Below are 18,788 nucleotides of genomic sequence, written 5' to 3' on the forward strand. Positions count from 1 at the left end.
AGCGAGTCTGCGTTAAATTTTGCTTTCTCTTTGGGAAAACAGCTGCTGAAACTGTAGTGATGCTTGAAATTGCTTTTAAAGAGGAAGAATTTAAGGAAAACACAGGTCCACGACTGATTTTCACGTTTCAAACGAGGGGAAATGTCACTTGAAGACCAACCAAGATCTGGCCGACCTTCCACAATTAGGAATGACGAAAACCTGGAAAAAGTTCGCAATGCAATTTACGGAGATCGTCATCGGACTAGTGAAGAGTTTTCTGAATTGACTTACTGTATGTCTCTTGGAGTTCTTGCCACCTTCCCTACTCACCTGATTTTGCTCCGTGTGACTTTTCTTGTTCCCACGTATGAAAAAAGAACTCAAAGGAAAGCATTTCATACCGCAGAAGAAGTCAAAGAAAAATGGCATTGGACAACATTCATCTTCAGCAATTCCAAAAATGTTTCCACCAGTGGGAAAATCTTTGGGACACATGCATTCATTCACATAATAATAATAATAGGTTACATTTATTGAGCGCCTTTCACAGACCCAAGGTTGCTTTACATACAAATTACACAGATGACAAAAGTTCATAGAAGAGGAAAGTTTTCAGTTGTGATTTAAAAGTGCAGAAACAGGAGCAAACTCTGAGAGACTGAAGAAGAGAGTTCCAGAGTTGAGGGGCCATAGCACTGAAGGAGCTGCCTGCCTCCCAGGGTGGAGAGTATGGTGCGTGGGACAGTAAGGAGATGACTGAGCAAGGACCTGAGAGAGGAACGAGGAGTGTAAGGAGCTAGGGGACAGTGAGGTAGAGGGCGGCAAAGTTATGCAGGGCTTTGAAGGTGAGAAGCAGAATCTTGAATTTAATCCTTGATGGAACCAGTAACCAGTGAAGCTGGGAGAGAACAGGGGAGATGTGAGCAAAACGCTTTGTATGGCTGCGGAGTTCTGAATATACTGGAGCCTCTTTATAGATTTTGCAGGAAGGCCAATGAAGAGAGAATTACAGTTATCAATATGAGACATTAGGAAACAATGAACCGGAGTTTGATCATCAGACAAGGACAGAAATGGACGGAGGTGGGCAATGTTACGGAGATGATAGAATGAAATTTTGGAAAGAGACCTAATGTGTAGCTCAAAGTTAAGTGATGAATCAAACAAAACACCAAGACTTCTGACGTCAGGAGCAGGTTTGACAAGTGGACCATCAACAGAAATAGAGAAATTGAATGCTTTAGAAAGTTGGGATTTTGGACCTACCAGTAACACTTCAGTTTTATTGGCATTAAGTTTGAGAAAGTGATTTTCCATCCATAGCTTAAGATCAGTGATGCATTCCGTGAGTGTGCTGGGAGGTGAATCTGTAGGGGAGTCTGTACTAAGATATAACTGTATATTGTCTGCATAACAGTGGAAGTTAAGGCCATGTCTGTGAAAAATCTGACCCAAAGGAAGGATATAAAGTATAAAAAGTAATGGCCCAAAGACTGAACCCTGAGGGACACCATGCGACACAGGTAAGGTGGAGGATTTATATCGGCCGAGTGTGACAAACTGTTGCCTATTAGAAAGATAAGATGTGAGACATTGAAGGGCTAAGCCAGAGATGCCTACAGCAGAGAGACGTGACAGGAGGATTTCATGGTTAACAGTGTCAAATGCTGCACTTACAGTAAGTCAAGAAGGAGGAGAATATTAAGGGAACCGCAATCTGCAGACCGGAGAAGATCATTGACTACACGGAGAAGAGCTGTCTCAGTGCTGTGCTGTGTACGAAAGCCAGACTGAAAAGGCTCATAGAGTGTATTATCTACAAGAAAAGCATGGAGTTGTGTAGCAACCATCACCTTAGCCAAAAAAGGGAGATTAGAGATAGGCCTGTAACTGGAGGGAGAAGAAGGATCCAGGTCAGGTGTTTTAAGGATTGGGGTAACTGCAGCAGTTTTGAGGGCAGTAGGGAGAGAACCTGAACTGAAACCTGCATTTACCAGTGAGGCAATAGGAATACTAATTATGGATGAGCATGTCTTCAGCAGAGAAGGGGGGGCTGGATCAAGCAGACAGGAGGAGGCATTAGACTTATTAATAAGTTCAGAGATGGCAAGAGAGTCAACAGGTGAGAAACAAGCGAGTCTTGGTGATGGAGATGGCCGATCAGAATGAGTGAGTGACTGTGGTGTGGAGGGGAAACTGTGATAGATTTGATCAAGTTTGGTATTAAAGAAATGTAAGAAAGCCTGACACTGTTCAGCTGTATTGGGGCATCATGCTAGAGGAGGGGGTTGGAGGAGTTTATTAACAGTCCTAAAAAGAGCTCTAGGCCTAGACTGAGCACCATTTATGACAGAGGAGTAATAGTCGGAGCGAGCAGTGTTAAGGGCATCCCTATATTTAAGTATGTGCTCCGTGTAAAACTGTGAATGAACTATGAGGCCCGTTTTCTTATAAAGCCGTTCAAGACGCCGGCTAGTGGCTTTCATAGCTCTGAGCTCACTGGTGTACCAGGGACAACAGCGGGAGGCTGGAACCTGCCTAGTCCTTAATCAAGCAAAGTTATCTAACAGTTAGGAAACACATCTGTTATAAAGGGAAACCATGTATTCAAGAGAGGGAAGACTATGCAATTCAGAAAGAGATGAAGACAGAAGGGAAGCAGCAAACAAATCAGAATTAACAGACCTAATGTTGCGATTGGAGACAGACTTTGAGAGGACTTTGAAGGAGACTAAAGTTTCGGTAAGTAAAAATTATTAAAACAAGTTTTTTTTTTCATTTCCACTTATTTTGAGTAGCCCCTCGTATGTCGAATTTGTATGGATCCTATGCAAGATGGCAGAAAGAGACGACCCAAGTAAAATAATAAATGCAATGCCTGTTTATGAGGTAAGGCCTCTTGATGTTCATATGGTTGCTTAACCCTTTGAACCTCCTGGGAACTTGGACATCAAAAATTGTGGAGGGTCTCTGAAAATACACTTTAAAAGCAGGTTAAAGCCAAGTCATATTAGACGACTTTTTAAATTTTAGTCACAGACTTCATTTGCATAATCTTAGTGAGCCAGAGGCACTCGGCAGCGCGCTTCAATGAAGGCCACTCTCGCAGTCTGACATACCCAGGGTGCAACTCACCCTGACAAAATCCAAAGATAGGCTGATGACTTCTATCAGACGGTTGTGGTGAGCGCCCTGTTCTACGCGGTGGTGTGCTGGGGAGGCAGCATTAAGAGGAAAGACGCCTCACGCCTGGACAAACTGGTGAGGAAGGCAGGCTCTATTGTTGGCATGGAGCTGGACAGTTTAACATCTGTGGCAGAGCGAAGGGCGCTCAGCAGGCTCCTATCAATTATGGAGAATCCACTGCATCCACTAAATAGTGTCATCTCCAGACAGAGGAGCAGCTTCAGCGACAGATTACTGTCACTGTCCTGCTCCACTGACAGACTGAGGAGATCGTTCCTCCCCCACACTATGTGACTCTTCAATTCCACCCGGGAGGGGTAAACGTTAACATTTAACGTTATATTATTGTCTGTTTTTCACCTGCATTATTATCATTCTTTAATTTAATATTATGCTGGAGAATGTGAATTTCCCATTGGGATTAATAAAGTATCTACCTATCTATCTATCTATCTATCTATGACTGATGTCTCGTGTTTTATGCACCACGGCAGAATTGGGGGTAGAGATTGCGGCTGAACTCACCATACCTGTTAACCCTTCGTACAGCACCAGCTCTGACAGCACGCTATTGGCTGTCATCAAAAGGGTCGAACATGCAAGTCTTTGAAGGGTGCTGGAAAGCTGCCATGTGGTCACGTAATTTGACAAGCTCAGCAATTTTTCATTGTGTAAATTGACATAAACTGCCAAGTCTGACATCTCCTCTGACTAGACGTTGCAGAATGTGACATAAGCTTTATCGCAGTGGTTCTCAACCTGTGGGGTGGGCCCCCCTAGGGGGGTGCGAAGATGTGAAAAAAAGAAAACAAGAATCGAAAATATGAAAAATATATCTATTGAAACCAAAACAAATTAACATAAACTACATTCTGATACTAGAAAAATAAATATAGAATTAGATAAATGTCAATAAAAGTTAAGTAGGTATAATAAAATATGCATCTATACTAATAAAAGGCAAAGCCCTCACTCGCTGACTCACTCATTATTAATCCTCCAACTTCCCGTGTAGGTAGAAGGCTGAAATTTGGCAGGCTCATTCCTTACAGCTTACTCACAAAAGTTAAGTAGGTTTCATTTCAAAATTCTACGCGTAACGGTCATAACTGAATCCTACTTACGTACATATATACGTCCATAGCCTGCAGCTCGGTCGCCGTGTGAGGCGGGGTTGCGTCCTGCGTCCCCCGGCCTCCTACGTAGTTGGCTGCCTGCCTATTTTACACGTTTAGAGAACCGCCAATGCCTCTTAAACATCTTAGATTCACAGGTGACGATTTGAGTAGTGGACATTTTGATGTTTATGAATGTTTCAACTCTCAAAAGCTGGATGCGAAGTTATCGATTAAACCGGTTGTATGCTTACAACGCTTGACAGATGCCGAATGTCACTTCAACACAACAAGTCCTGCAAATACTAACGTAATTGAAACAAACCATGAAACTCAAACCAATTATGACAGCAGCAATCCAAGCTGTGAGAAAACAGTAAAAAGGAGGCGAGTCAGACGTCGTGGTACATTTTCTGATGCAGCTAGATGAAAAGAACTTCGTGACGCTGCCGCCAAATACTCTCAGAAAAATCCACAAGTTAATAGACACGCCATCGCTAAATACTCTTAGGCAAATCCACAAGTTAATAGACATGCTGTCGCTAAATACTCGCAGGCAAATCCACAAGTTAATAGAGACACTGCCGCTAAATATTCGCATGCAAATCCACAAGTTAATAGAGCTTCTGTTTCTAGGTACGATCCCAATAATACAAAGCGGCTCATACGAAAACAACAGGTTTGGCTCAAAAAAGCCGCTTGTGGATTTGCGTACAGCCACCAAAACTTTGTTAAGGCCGCGAGACTTCAGGTCACGTGTCTGCAAAAGAACCTAATTGAGGCAACTATTTTTACTGGCGGTGGCTCAGGGGAGAGAGTTTTTATTCCTCGCATCCCCGTTATACCCTCTGATCTCCCATTTCAATTCAAACGCCTCCAATTTCCAGTAAGGCTCTGCTTCGCAATGACAATTAATAAGTCTGAGGGGCAGACCCTACAAAAGGTTGGCATTGATTTGAGGCAAGATTGCTTTTCACATGGCCAACTGTACGTTGCATGCTCAAGAGTAAGCTCAGCGCACAGCTTGGTCATATTACAACCGGAGGGCCGAACTGACAACATGGTATATAAAGAGATCCTTAACAAATAATTATTTGTATATTTTTCTTCAGTTTAAAAATGTTTACTTTTCTTCTTAATATACAGTATGTCATTAATTAAAAAAGAACAAATTGGTGTTAGTGGGCTCTTTTCAAAAAAATGTTAAGGGGGCGCGATTAAAACTGTTATGAGAACTCGGGTCGCAAATACTTAAAGGTTGAGAAACGCTGCTTTATGGTATTGTAATAGCACTGACACGTTGCATCCGCCAGGGTATGACTCACCACCACAATGAGATGGCATTCCAGCATGTAGATGAGAAGTTTGAAAGCCAGTTGCAGGGGAGCCTACAAAAATGGCAAGTTTGTAAAGTCGCAAGTCACTTCCGTCCTTTTAAGGGCCTCGAGCTACCTTAAAGAGCAAGAAACTATTGGTTCTCTACCAGCATACACAGTGTGATTTTTTTTGCCTTGATTTACAGTCTCTGACTGATTTTCTGAGTCAGCCCGAATTTCTTACGCAGTATGAGAGAGGGGTTGTGATGCCCAGTGGCATCTTACAATTGGGCTGTCAAATGATCAGAAGAATACAAACAAGTCAGTTGTCTTGTAATGTGAACGGTCTCATCGGGCCATTTCCTGATATCGCCATCACCGTTCCCAAAATGCATTGCGTAGAAACTGCAGTTAGTGTGCACGTGACAACAATGACACTGTGGACATAGCGCAGAGAAAGGGCATTGTGTAGCCAAAACATCCTCCGACAGCAACTTCTCCCAGCCATCCAAGAACAGTTTGGTGACCAGCAATGAACAATCCAGCATGATGGAGCAAAGGGCCATAAGGCAAAAGTGATAACTAAGTGGCTCGGGGAACAACAGTGGCATAGCTGGGGGGGGGGCAAGGGGGGACATCTGTCCCTGGGCGCAGCATCCAGGGGGCGCCAAATTTCCCTTCCCCATTGCATTTTGGCAAACAGGAGGGGGCACGAAATCTTCAGTTGTCCCCATGTGCTGAAAACCCTAGCTATGCCTCTCGGGAACAAAACATTGGAATTTGGGGTCCATGGCCAGGAAACTCCCCATTGAGAACTTGTGGTCAATCCTCAAGAGGTGGGTGGACAAACAAAAAGCCAACAAATTCTGACAAACTCCAAGTAATGATGATGGAAGAATGGGGGGGCCATCAGTCAGGATTTGGCCCAGAGGTTAATTGACAGCCCGCCAGGGCGAATTGCAGAGGTCCTGAAAAAGAAAGAAGGGCCAACACTGCAAATATCGACTCTTTGCATAAACTTCGTGTAATTGTCAATCAAAGCCTTTGAAACTTATAAAATGTTTGTCATTCTACTTCAGTCCACCACAGAAACATGTGACAAAAAGATCTGAAAACACTGAATCAGCAAACTTGGTGAAAACCAACACTTGGGTCATTTTCAAAACGTTTGGCCACGACTGTATACGTACGTAATTTTTCACTTAAAGTACGAGCCCCTTTTTGTGGAAGCTAGCTCATCTGCACGATTTGAAGTTTTGTACCAAATAGTCCACGGTAAATCCGCCAATGGAGAATTTCTGCGCCCATCCCTTCAAAGAATCTCTCGCTGCCCTAAGCACGGGTTTATTTTGCTTAATGGTTAATCCAGCCTGGACCGAATGCACTCGTGCAGGCTGAGCACATTTACGACTAGCGACAAAACTGCGCAAGGCGAGTAGCCGCTTGACCGCGAGTTCTAAAAACCGCGCGGCGTTTGCCGCGCACACAGGCAACATTTCAAGCGCGGCACTGATTGGCTGAGTGAGCGCACAATGGGCGGGACTAAACTTGTTGACTTGCTTCGCGCCACTACTTTGACTGTCAAGCCAGGAGAAAATTCGAGAAAAGATTGAAGATGAAAAGCACAAAAATGACGACACTTGTTGCATTTGACATCCGCTCGAAATGGCAGGTTTAAGCTTTGGACTACATTGGCGTTAATCTACGAAACATCAGTTTGCAGCAAAGGAACTGCCGGTTTACAGCGAATGTTTGAGTGCGCGACTCGAACCAGACGCAGAAAGAAGATAAAGGTGAGTTTTTTTATATATATATATATTTAAAATAAAAGTTCGTGTTGTTAATTGAGGAAGACTTGTGCAAAACGTCATTAAGTGCAGGCTGCATGTTTACCTGCTGTCCGTCTTGCTAATGATTTTAAACATTATTCGTGCTTCGTTTTTGGTAAGGCATATGTAAAGTTTCATCTTGTTGATTTCGGTAAAAAATCGGAATATAAAAGGAAAAAGCATAACTGGACACGCGGATGGTCGGGGCGCAGACAATACGATCTACCTGTTTTGTGGAGAATTGGAGGTGCATAGTCTGTGTAGGCCTAATTTGCAGTTGTTTTTTTCCAGTAAATGCTCTCGCCATTGGCCAGGTAGTCGTATGCGTGCTGCTATATGATACTTAGATTTTGAAATCAAAATGAGCAGCAGGGTCGGATTAAGACCTTTAGAGCCTCTAAGCACTTAACAAATGTTGGTGCTTTCATATATATGAGCTGCACTCCCTCGCAGTGGACGACTGAACAGGACGGCCGACTTGACCAATAGTGTTACCGCCCCTATGTTTTTTTCTGTTTCTGTCCGTTTCTGTGTTTTGTCTCCTGATTCGTATGTTTGTTTTTTCATCACAATCATGTATTTCTTTAAGCACAATTCTTGAACTACAGTTTCTTACATAAATGTATTGTTTCGTACATCTTAATAAAAACTTACCAAATCTGCGCATCTCTAAAATGTAATTAGTAGTCTGTGCATAATCAAATGACCGTATCTTGGTGATTGTGATTGGTGACATGTGCCTTGACGTCACATCTTGCATAGTGCACGCGCCTTAATGTCAGTCACGTACTATACCAAAAGAGGTCATTAAATATGAAATGCGACACTTGGAAGTCACCAAAATCTGTCATCGAGGACATTAAAGAAGAACAGGGTCATAAACGATGTTGTGAGAAACTGAAAAGGTACAAACAGGAAAATGTAAAGTAAAAGGTGTTGATTTCAGTGAGGGGTACTGTTTAATGATTAATTAACATAATGCCCTTGCGTTGGAGTGAGGGCGAGTCCTGTTTAATGTTCTGCTCCCAAGCTTGAATTTAAAGAATATGATAGTTTTTTGCCACTTAGATTTTTTTGGCAGACAGATGCTGCTGTTGTATTTAATTAGAAAATTCCTTGAATACAGTATTAAACATGTCTTTTTTGCTGTGTTTATTTCATTACATGGTAAACACACACACAAACATTATCACTTAGCTTAACTCAACTACCTCAAAACATTGAGATTGAACTGACTAATCAACACAAGCTTAAACACACTGACCTACACTACCAAACTATCGTACACACCAACCTGTAAATGCTTTCTTTTTTTGCACAATATCCATTACTGGTTTACTTTTTGCACTAACTTCTTTACTTCCTAATTTTTTTTGCTGCTAAACTAAGGAATGTTTACTGTTTCTCCACTACCTCAACTCATCACCACAACACCATATTATTATGTTACGTTTGTGTTTTTTGTCGCACTGTCACTTGTTGCTTTTGTTTGCACATTGCACGTGCACTTTGTTGTCTGCTGTCTGGTTAAAAAAGTCTTCCTTAGATAGTTAGTTAGTTTTTGTTGATTTATGCTGTAATTCATGTTAGGTAATTCATGTTAGGTAATTCATGTTAGGTAATTTATGTTAGGTCAATCTGTCTTGTCTCTGCTAGCCAGCTAACTAGGCCTCTTAGTTAGCTAGTTTAGTTTTTCTGTTAATTTATGTTGTAAATTTATGTTGCATGTAGCACCTTGGCCCTGGGGGAACGTTGTTTCGTTTCACTGTGTACTAACTGTATATGGTTGAAGTGACAATAAAGCCTACTTGAACTTGAACTTGAACTTGAACTTGGTCTGTGTTTTTCTTAAACGTTAGAGTTGCAACACTGATGACCGTGACAGAACGATCACGTGAGCCTCGGTGGACCATGTGGCATTTACAGGATTCTAATCTTGTTGTAATCCCAAGATTAATAAGTATCTTTAACCTGAGTTATTACTATTGTATTATTGTACATATGTATGTAGTTTTTTTCATTTAACGTGTGAGCAACTATTTGTATAACCTGATTCAGCTGCACCATTTGCAGTTTTAAATCATAGGATAAATCCGCCAATAGGAAATGTTATGTGGCGCTTAATGGTGAATCCAGCCCTGGTGAGCACGACAACGGGAACACCCAGTGTACAGTGTATGTATAGCGACATCAGAAAATCAACTAGCGAGACTGCTCACACTATATAAGACAGCTAACTGAAAACTCCCAATATACATCTCGAAATTTTTGACAGGACAGAAATTCTTATGATCGCACGATACCCCAATCCAAAGATGAAAACGGGCATCGCATCCCCTCTCGTACTACCTAAACGTCGACGTAAATAGACGACCGGTCGTTTTTGTGCCTGACGCACACTGTGGCGGTGCGCGTGTCTCTTGAAAACTGTTAGTTCTCTAATGCTGGGCAGTGGTTTTGTATTTGCTTTGTAGAAGTGTCAGATGCGATTCATCCACTGAATATTGCAACCGCGTTCTCCGTAGCGGATTTATTTTATATTCCAGTGTACAACACGCGCACTAATTCTATTCAACAGGGCCGGATTAAAACCTTTACAAACCCTAACATGTTGGTGCTGCTCAGATTCTAATTTTGTTGTATTTCCGAAATTAATATATATTGTGACAAACAAAAACACTCGATTTATCAAGAAGACACTTTTTCTTCACTCTTTTCATAATATTGTTAATGTTGTAATCCAAGATGCATTAACAGCAATATTAAATGACGCTGTTTCTTTAGTTCCTATACAGGGACTCATAAAACAGGCAGCATCGGTTAGTGGTGCTAGGCAAACTCAACCCCAACCACCCTTTAAACTTCAATAAAACATTCCCATTGTAAAAGGTATAAACTAACATTAAACACAATTGTTTCAAATCCAACCTGAAAAAAATCATGAGTCTTAATTTTAGGTGCAGCGCCGCAGAGCCTCCTGGGACTTAAGTGCCGTCCGTCGCTAGAATATCATTAACCTCTATTATTACTATTTTGTTAATTTTATTGTTGTTCATATGTATATGTATGTAATTGTAATTTTCAGTAAATGTAATTTTCAGTAAAGGTTTCCTAAGATGCTTTTGTCATTAGCCATGTAGTTGTATGTGTGATGCCATTTGGGTTTTGTATGTGTGATGACATTTAGGTTTTTGAAATCAAATGTGAAAATTAACGTGACAATGGGAACACCCGGTATATAATAAACATGGATCGACGCAAACTTAAATTTTATAGCGACATCAGAACATCGACTCGTGAGACTCCACACTACAAGGCAGAAATTTCGGACCGATCGCACGGCAGCCCAATACTAAAATGCAATAGGGTATCGCAACCCCACTCATACTGCACGTGAAACGATGGCCGATTCAACTGATATTTGCGCAAGCTTCGAAAATAAGTCAGAGACTGCAGATCGGGACAAAACCGCAGTGTATGAATATCGCGACCGCGTTCTACATAGCTAATTTATTTTAGAAGCCTGCGTGAAACACACACACGCACTAACGGGACCCCCGATTACCAAAGGGTTTTTAAAGCACAGATTTTCCGAAACTGATTGGAGTGATTCCATCATTAACGTGTTAGCTAAACCTTTACAGCCGGATGCCCTTCCTGACATTAACCCTCTCTATTTATCCGGACTTGGGACCGGCACCAAGTTTGATGTGATGAAGAGAGACAATGAAGATGTGGGGTAAAAGAGTGATGGGAATGGAAGTACAGGAGAAGAGAAGGCGAGGGAAGCCAAAGCGGAGGAGGATGGATAAAGTAAAAGATGTTCAAGAAAATGGCTTGAGTGGCGTGAAGGTGCAGGACGGAGCGGTTTGGAGAAGGCTGATAAGATACATCGGCCCCACACAAAAGAGGGAAAAGATGAGGACGGAGGTTGAGCACACTGATTAGCATGGAGACATTTTGAAAATAATGTTGGCTCATCAACTGCCTGGGAGACACAATTTTAAACAGTATGCCAGTTTTTCTTGCGTATTGTATCATTTAAAGGGGTTTCCACTTTTTTAATTTAACCATCGTTATTTTTACGCTTTTGTTTCACGTTGTTGTTTAGGTTGAAGTTTGGTTTTGGCGTCTTTTAAAAGATGTAAATGTGGAAAAAAAACACTTTAGTTAATAAATGTATAGAATTTTGTTGGACATTAAAGTGTGGTATCTTGCATTAAGCCTGGCTTATAACACGTACGGCAACGTTCGTCATCATTATTATATTATACTTTTATATTTAGTTTTATGCTGGGCGCGAGTGCCGTGCGACGACAGTGACGTCGGATTTGGGGACACGCCCCCAAAGTACGGGTAGCGCGCTCGGAATTTTTCTAACTACGCAACACGGTGGCCGAATGTCCAAAAGGGTGAATTTCAAATAGAGACTGGTTACGTGGGTGTGAGAATGATGAACGAAGAGCTGAATCTGACGAAACGGGTCATCAGAACGCAAGGAAGACATGCAAAAACATTTGTAATGCATCTGCTCATAGTGAGACTGTTAGAAGTCGGCTTTCCTTCACCGCTTTTGGTCAATCGGTCTGACACTCCACCTTCTCTTTTTCAATCAGTAGAGCTTCATATGCCCTGTCACTTACTGAGTGGAAGACTGTCAACGGGCCGCAACAACAACATGTTCTGATCGGTCACCGCACCTTCAATAAAGGCCAGGCTTGTGCGGACTCGGAGGGGCGGTGACCGAATTAACTTTAGCTCAAAAATCACGTACGGAAAAGCGGGTTCAGAAAATGGACTGGTTGGAGAGGCTGTTAAAAGTAGCGTGTAGTTCGCGAACTGAAGGTGATCAGGGGGTTGGATTTTTACAGAAACTCAGTAAATCTGTAGTGACAAACAACAAACTCGCTCATAAACACAAACCAGGATGAGTAAAAAGAAGAAAAAAAAATGACTTTGTTAAATGATAAAAAGAGAAGCCCGAGTTAGGCATTATAAAGGCGTGAATTCACCCCGAGTAAAAGTCGCCCACTGTTTGCTTAGCGTGCTTGCGGGAGATTAAATAATATTTGGAGTCTGCAAGGCCGTAGTTTGATAATCGTAGCGATAGGTGGCACTACTGTGACACAGTGTGTTTAGGATTAGAAACGTGAAACTGCCATTTTTTAAATAGGCCACAAAGCTCGTCGTCACGTTTAAAAAGCGGCCCAGAGCTTCTGTAATGCAAGGGGCCTCGTTAGCGCAGTAGGTAGCGCGTCAGTCTCATAATCTGAAGGTCGTGAGTTCGATCCTCACACGGGGCACTACACTTTTCTTTTCTGCATCTTTATTATAACAAAATGTTTTTCGTGGTAGTTGTTGGTAACGTGCAATCAAAGCGCGGCATTCTACCAAGAATCGTATGATCGAGCCAATCACAGCCCGTATCTCCTACCAAGCATTGAAAGGCCCGAGCGCCGTCAGAATGCGAGTGCAGAGGACTGTGCGCATACTGTAAAACATCGAGGTGCATCACAGACCGGAGTTCAAATCCCGTTCGGGCCAGGTCGCATGTTTTACAAAAATATCGCTAAAATCAGTTTAAAAAAGGATGCAAGAACTGTATATTAGAAGTGAACAATTTATCCAGATATAAACAAAGTATCAAGGCCTGAATCCTGGATTGATCCTGTATCTAATTAAGAAAATATAGCCGAAATGTCAGTTTTAATGAACGTTTTATTTGTACACCAATGAAAACTTCAATTGGTGGATATAGTAATCTCACTGTATGCAGAAATATATATTTGTGTAAAAATTGGAAGGGTTAAAATACAATATATACATAATATGTTTATTTTAATGTACAGTTGTGGATTTGTATAATAATAGAAGGGTTAAAATATTTATATACTTACGTAATATTGCATGAGGATAGTTGTGTACAATATTGAAGGGATTGAATATATATTTATGTGTGTGTGTGTTGTTGGGATCAGAGCTTAAAATCACAGCCTGACATCTCGATCAGACTGAATGTGGGATGTGGGTGGAGTTGTCGGTGTTGAGGGGTGGAGTTTTGAATATAGATTGTAAAAAAAAAAAGGAGGAAGTCGATTGTGTGTGTATTGTGTTGGATTGAAGCGGATCACTCTCTTGGCGTTGGTCTCTGTTAACTTGAAAACAAGCACCTAAAAAGTATTTTCAATAAAGTTAACTTTGGAGCCTTCAAGCCTTCTGTGTCGCTCCTTGCTGAAAATTAGGACAAGGGAACTCAGGGACAGGGTTTTACCCCAGAGCACGTGGCTCTGGCCCTGGAGCTTCACACCACTGAGCACGACGAAGGAGAAGCTCCCCTGCGTCACCCCGACCACGGTCTGGAGACAGGCAGGAAAGGTAACACTGGGGGCTCGTCCGGGATTATTCCTGCCGACACTGGTGAGTGACACGAAGCTTGTAAGACTGAAAGAAACTTGGTGCATTCTGTCGGTGGAGTGTGTAACTAGAGGCTTTTAAATGGCGACAAAACTCGGGGTAGACGCTGAACTGGAAGCAGAGTTTTCCAAAGCCACCTCGATTAGCACCAACCCCTTTAGGACATCACCCACGGAAGATGAAACTATGTACCACCGTTTTCCACTAGTAAACTGGGAGAAGAGTGTTGAGGATGGGATTGTCGGACGCGAACGTGATCGCCATTGTAACCGTTTCGTGCAGGCGGCGCGGACTGATATCCGAGAATGTGCGGACTCGGTCGCTATAAAGCCTGAACTGTTTTGGGAAGAGTATTACTCGGCGGTTCGACCACATACTTCCGGAACCAATCCTTTTATTTCGTATGTGACTAACGAAGATACTTATGACAGCGGGATCGAGACTCAAGTTTTATACAGAGGACGCCATGCCCAAAATGAGAAAATAAGCCAACCCACTGTGGGCGTTTCTAACGTGCCTTGCCCTACCGTGACTTGTGATGCTGCCTTTATTAACCCTTTCCTGTCTGACAGCTTCCAAAGTTTTACAGAGAGCACACCTGTGAACGCTATGCAGCGCTGTTTATTAAAGAGCAGCACTAGGGACCAGCATTTCACCTCGGGGGTGTCCTGGATGAATGATCACCCTGTGCTGCCATGTGATTCAGTTGGCCAGGTACAGAACAAGGTTCTTTTGTGTGAAGCCGATGGGTATGAATATTCTCTACAGGGGCATGGGAAGCCTGCAACACGTAGCCAGCCAGCACGACATGAGCAACATGATATTTTCTGTGATAGTGGGGAAGATGAAGTTTCTACTTCCATTGAAAGGATCCCAGTGCTGAGACCTGGACATTTTGATGGTTCTGGCTCCTGGCGGGAGTTTTTGTGTCGATTTGAGAGCTGTTCTAAAGCTAATAATTGGTCAAGAAAAACAAGGCTTGATCAACTCAAGTTCTGTATAGTTGGAGCTGCTGGAGCAGTGATCCATAAAAATCCCCGATCAGCACAGTGGGATTATAAGTGCATTGTTGAGGAGCTGGAGGGCACTTATGGGCCGTCTTCAGGACATGCTGTGGCAATGGGAATTGAACTGAGACAAAAGGTTCGTAAACCAGGAGAAACTTTGCATGTACTACGAGATGACATTTATGAGAAAGTGTCAATTGTGTATGCAGACCGCTCTGAAGCAGAACAGAACTTAATTGGGGTGGAGGTATTTACAAATGCCATAGGTGATGCTAGCCTGGTACAGAAGCTGCTGGAAGAGAGACCACGCACATTGGCTAAGGCTTATGAATTGGCACATAGGTATGAGACTACTAAGAGAGCCGCTAGGAGTGTAACCCAGCTCATGCAAGGGGGTGTGCACAGCCAAGTAGATCGAAAAGCAAGGACAGCAGCTGTACGTGAATGTGTTTTCTCACAGGGGGGAGACAAAGGGGAAGTATTCACCACACCTCCACCAAGAAATCGAAGACAGCCGAACATTAATTGGCACCAAATTAGATGTCACAACTGTTCCGGCATTGGACATATGAAAAGAAACTGTCCATCTCCTAGGGCAGTACTAGAACCGAGGGTGATGTTGGAGACATCTGTTTCTACTGGTTCTAATGAAGAGATCAGGACTCCAAGTGTTTGCAGTCTGAAAGGTCAAGGTTCTGAAATGTGTATTCAATTACTAATTTACGATAAAGAGGTTCATGCACTGTTAGACAGTGGGGCTCAAAGGAATGTACTACCCTTGTATTATTTTGAAGCTCTCAATGCTGATGTTAAACCCATACTGAGAGATTCAGTAGTGCAGTCACTACAGGGCATCAGTCATAGAAATATTACTGTACTTGGGGAAGTTGATTTGCCTGTCCAAATTGGTACCCCGGACTGTGGACGTAGATTTTCTTGTGGCTGACATAGCCACAGAAACTGAAGCCATCTTGGGTTATCCCTTTCTAGAACTGTCCAAGGCACGCCTGGACTTTGGTAGCCGAAAGATTGTGTTGTTTGGTGAGCAGGTGCCTTATTTTAACCCCCGACAACCATCTAAGCTCCATGCTGTCCGGATAGCGCACTCTGTTGTACTAGAGCCTGGACGAGAATATATTGTGCCAGGAAATGCCAATTTACGAGAATCCACTAAAGGCAATGTAGTGTTAAGCCCCACTAAAGGATTCATAGAAAAATACAAAGTGCTAGTAGCTAGAGTTGTAGTTGAGACCCACCGGTCAACCCACATTCCTATTAGGATATATAATCCTGGATCAGCAGCTGTTACAGTAAAGAAGGGAGCCATTGCAGGGTTTCTTCAGGCAGCTGATGTTATACAGCACAGTCCTTCTCTAGTTGCACCACAATCAAACTGCTCTGTCAACTCCACTATCCCTAAACACTTACAGACACTGTACGTAGAGAGTTCTGCTGAGCTAAATGCAGAGGAAAGACATGGTCTAGCTCAGCTTCTACAACGGTATAGCAACGTCTTTTCAACAGGTCCAGATGACTTGGGGCGTACCAGCCTTGTGCAACATGACATTCAGACACTGCCTAGTAATCCTGTGAAACAACCGCCACGTCGTATGGCACAGGATAAGCAACTCAATGCAGACCAACAAATACAACAAAGCTTGGACTCTGGACTCGCTCAACATAGCAATAGTAGTTGGGCCTCGCCAATAGTTATGGTTTGTAAAAAGGACCAGACATACCGCCTCTGTGTGGATTACAGAGCTCTGAATGAGCGTACAGTTAAAGATGCATACCCATTACCCCACATCCAAGATGCCCTAGATACACTGTCCACAGCCAAATGGTTCAGCACCTTGGATTTGGCCGCGGGGTATTGGCAGGTAGAGTTGACGCCCAGGGCACGCAAGGCAGCAGCTTTCTGCAGCAGAAAAGGGCTCTTCGAATGGAATGTCATGCCATTTGGTCTGTGCAATGCCCCTGTGACATTTCAGAGACTAATGGATCGTGTTCTGGCTGGCATGCAGTGGGAGACCTGTCTGGTATATCTGGACGATATTATTGTGTTGGGGAAAGATGTGATGGAAATGCTTGGGCGACTGGGACAGGTGTTTGACAGACTACGGCAAGCCAATTTAAAGCTGAAACCAGCTAAGTGCTGTTTGTTCCGCAGACAGGTGGCTTACCTTGGGCACATTGTTTCAGAGCACGGCATTGCCACAGACTCCCGGAAAATTCTAAAAGTTCATGAATGGCCCCAACCTACCAACATCTCAGAGGTCCGCCAATTTGTTGGCTTGGCTTCATATTACCGCCGCTTTGTAAAAGACTTTGCCACCGTAGCTCATCCACTACATGAACTCACCAAGAAGTATGCCCATTTTCATTGGACTGAGGAATGTCAGGAGGCATTTGAGAATCTAAAGAGACTACTTACTACTGCTCCCGTTCTAGGATATCCCCTTGATGATGGTGATCTTATTCTTGATACAGATGCTAGTGCTTGTGGAATTGGAGCCATTCTTTCCCAAATGCAGAATGGGGAAGAAAGAGTGTTAGCCTATGGGAGCAGAAGGCTGTCATCAACAGAACAGAATTATTGCACCACGAGAAGGGAGCTGCTAGCCGTGGTGGAGTTTACCTCTTATTTCCGCCAGTACCTGCTAGGAAGATCCTTCATAGTCCGTTCTGATCATAGCAGCCTGCGTTGGCTTATACAACTGAAGGATCCCGAGGGCCAGTTGGCAAGATGGCTTGAGAAACTTGCTGAATACGATTTCCGTGTGGTCCATCGGCCTGGACGCCAACACTCCAATGCTGATGTCTTATCAAGAAGACCCTGCCGTATTACCTGCACCTGTAAGATACCAGAACCTTCATCGGTAAGAAATTGCCTTCATCAAGCTGTGCAGTGCAATTTGAATGACGACCTAGGAAAAGAAGACCCTGGAACTATAAACCCGGATCTACCACCAGTGGGGGTAGAATTACCTGTCACTTCCGAGTCTCTGGTGAGAGAAATCGATGATGATGATGAGCAAGGTGAGAACAAAAATATTAATTCGTCTCAAAAGGGTGTGGAGAAGATTCATCTGCTGGAAGCCAATAAGCCAGTTTTGTTCTATGGTTGGACAACTGAACAACTACATGCTGCTCAAATGGCAGACCCTGACATTGCCCCGGTGTGGATGTGGATAGACAAGGGAAGAGGACGTCCTACATGGGCGGAAGTTTCGCAGCACAGCCCAGCCACCAAAACATACTGGAGCCAGTGGAAAAGGTTGTATATCCGGGAAGGCATCCTACTGAGACGTTTTTACTGCATTGAAGGCACTGAGTTCTATCCCAGATTGTGTTGCCCCATGAGCTTCGTACAGAGGTGCTGAAGCAAATGCATGATGGCCCAGTTGGGGGTCACTTTGGAGTGGAACGAACTTTAGCACGTTTGCAGACCAGATATTATTGGTACCAAATGCGGGAAGACGTAGCACTCTGGTGTCGCACATGTACCAACTGTGCAGCTAAGTCACGACCTTCAAAGCAACCTCAAGCACCTATGGGGACTGTTCGGGTTGGAGCACCCATGGAAAGAGTTGCCCTTGATTTGATGGGCCCCCTGAATGAGACTGCAAGGTATAATCGTTATATTCTGGTAGTACAGGATTATTTTACTAAGTGGGTTGAAGCTTACTCCCTACCAAATGATCAAGCTACTACAGTTGCTGAAGTATTTACTGCAGAATGGGTGTGCCGTTATGGAGTACCATACAGTCTACACAGTGATCAGGGTTCCAATTTTGAATCTGAAGTATTCCAACGGATGTGTGGGTTATTAGGAATTGAGAAGACACATACTACTCCATTCCGACCCCAATCAGATGGCCAAGTAGAACGATTTAATGCTACTTTGCAGAAAATTCTTGCTACAACAGCTGAGCGTTG

General features: G+C 43.2%; 1 non-coding gene across 1 annotated transcript; it reads left to right on the plus strand.

Moving 5' to 3' along the window:
- Positions 1-12,658: 12,658 nt before the first annotated feature.
- On the plus strand, positions 12,659-12,731 carry trnam-cau (transfer RNA methionine (anticodon CAU)). The gene has a single exon. It is a non-coding gene; the product is annotated as a tRNA-Met (tRNA).
- Positions 12,732-18,788: the final 6,057 nt, after the last annotated feature.

The sequence above is a fragment of the Erpetoichthys calabaricus genome, chromosome 8, assembly GCF_900747795.2.
Source record: "Erpetoichthys calabaricus chromosome 8, fErpCal1.3, whole genome shotgun sequence".
In the NCBI taxonomy this organism is placed as follows: domain Eukaryota; kingdom Metazoa; phylum Chordata; class Cladistia; order Polypteriformes; family Polypteridae; genus Erpetoichthys; species Erpetoichthys calabaricus.